General features: G+C 39.2%; 1 non-coding gene across 1 annotated transcript; it reads right to left on the bottom strand.

Moving 5' to 3' along the window:
- Positions 1–344: 344 nt before the first annotated feature.
- Positions 345–416, bottom strand: TRNAW-CCA (transfer RNA tryptophan (anticodon CCA)). The gene has a single exon. It is a non-coding gene; the product is annotated as a tRNA-Trp (tRNA).
- Positions 417–2,431: the final 2,015 nt, after the last annotated feature.

Genomic DNA, 2,431 nt, shown 5'->3' with positions numbered 1-2,431 from the left:
GGAAATTGTTCCTCACTCCAATATTCTTGCCTGGAGAATTCCATGGACAGAGGAGCCTGGTGGGCTACAATCCCTGGGGCTTCAAAGAGTTGGATATGACTGAGTGACTTACATATATTCACAGTGTCTCATAGAGACATGGAAAAAATTATAAATGACCCAAATAGAACTTTAGAGATGAAAACTATAATGTATAAGATTAAAAACATACTAAATTGGATTCCAGTAGTCATGTACGGATGTGAGAGGGTGAAGTCACTCAGGCGTGTCCAACTCTTTTTGACCCCATGGATTCTCCAGGCAAGAATACTGGAGTGGATTACCATTTCCTTCTCCAGGGGATCTTCCCGACCCAGGGATCGAACCTGGGTCTCCTGCATTGGAGGCAGATGCTTTAACCTCTGAGCCACCAGGGAAGCCCCCACAGATGTGAGAGTTGGGACCATAAAGAAGGCTGAGTGCCAAAGACTTGATGCTTTCAAATGGTGGTGCTGGCAAAGACGCTTGAGTGTCACTTGGATATCAAGGAGATCAAACTAGTCAGTCCTAAAGGAAATCAACCCTGAAAATTCACTGGAAGGACTGATGCTGAAGCTGAAGCTCCAGTCCTTTAGCCATCTGATGCAAAGAGCCAGCTACCTGGAAAAGACCCTGATGCTGAGAAAGATTAAGGACAGGAAGAAAAGGAAGCAACAGAGAATGAGATGGCTGGATGGCATCACTGACTTGATGGACATGTGTTTGAGCAAACTCTGGGGGATTAGTGAAGGACAGGGAAACCTGGTGTGCTACAGTCCATGGGGTCACAAAGACTTGGACATGACTTGGCGACTGAACAACTAAATGGGATTTATGGCAGATTAGACACTGCAGGAGAAAATATCAGTAAACTAAAAAATACAACAATTAAAAACTACCTTTGGAAAACACAGGACAGAAAGAATCAATATAATGAAAGGCACATCAGTGAGCTGTGAAACAAGTTTAGGCAGCCTAATATATGAGTAATTGGAGTCACTGAAGGAGAGCAAGAAAACGTTAGGGAAAATGCTTGAGGAAACAATAGTCAAAAATTTTCCAAACTTGATGAAAACTATAAACCCACAGATTCAGGTAGCTCAGAGACTCTCACAAGCGTGAAACCTGAAGAAAATTATATCAAATGACATCCTAATCAAATTTATCAAAGCCAATGATAAAGAGAACATCTTAAAAGCAGCCAGAGAAAAAAGACAAGTTTATGCACGGAAGATCAAAAATAAGAGTCACAGTAGCTTTTTCATGGAAAATGGTGCAAGTGAGAAGAGAATGAAAATAATATCTTTAAAGTTCTGAAAGGAAATGTGTTAACCTAGTGTTCTATACCCAGGGAAAATACCTTTTAAAAATGAAGATGACAGACAGACTTTCAGACACACAAAGCTTAAGATACTTCACACCATCAACCCCAAACTACAAGAAATATTAAAGGATGTCTTTCAAGTCAAGCAAAAATGATACTAGATGGAAATTTGTATCTATACAAAGGAATAAAAGTGCTGGAAATGATGACTACTTGGGTAAATATATATTTTTCCATAATGATTAAACCTCTTTATAGGATAGCTGATTCTTTAAACAGATAAAATAACAATGAATTGTGAGGTTTCTAAATAAGTAAATAAAGTCTTATAAATAAGACTTTCCTGGTGCCTCAGATGGTAAAGCATCTGCCTACAATGTGGGAGACCTGGGTTCAGTCCCTGGGTCGGGAAGATCTGCTGGAGGAGGAAATGGCAACCCACTTCAGTATACTTGCCTGGAAAATCCCATGGATGGAGGAGCCTGGTAGGCTACAGTCCACGGGGTTGCAAAGAGTCGGACACGACTGAGCGACTTCACTTTCACTTTAAATAAGTAAAAATACGATGTATGACAGTAGCGTAAAGTCTGGGAGGGAAGAAATGGATTTATACTGTTGTTAGGTTCTTATACTACTTGTGAATAAAGTGAAAGTGTTATTCACTCAGTCGTGTCTGACTCTTTGCGACCCCATGGACTGTAGCCTGCCAGGCTCCTCTGTGGTGAAGGGGCATAAATTCACTTGACAGTAGACTGTTAATCACTTACAAATGTTTCTGTAAATCTTGAATCAATCTGTAAAATAACAAAATCTATAGCTAATAAACCAACAAAGAGGATAAAATATGATAATTAAAAATGAAGAATAATCCCAAAAAAGGTAGAAAAAGAGGGAAAGGGAACAAAGAACAGATGAGGCAAAGAGAAAACAAATAGCAAGATGATAGAGTTAGCACCAATGGTCTAATGGTCTAATCTCCCTAATGAAAGGGCAAAGTTTGTCAGATTCAATAAAAATAGTAAGATTCAAATATTGCTGAATTTAATATACAGGTATACCTCAGAGATATTGCACACTTGACTTCATACC

This window comes from Ovis canadensis, chromosome X (genome assembly GCF_042477335.2).
Source record: "Ovis canadensis isolate MfBH-ARS-UI-01 breed Bighorn chromosome X, ARS-UI_OviCan_v2, whole genome shotgun sequence".
Lineage (NCBI taxonomy): Eukaryota > Metazoa > Chordata > Mammalia > Artiodactyla > Bovidae > Ovis > Ovis canadensis.
The sequence above is the reverse complement of the archived record's forward strand: the minus strand, read 5'-3'. Positions and strand labels throughout refer to the sequence as shown.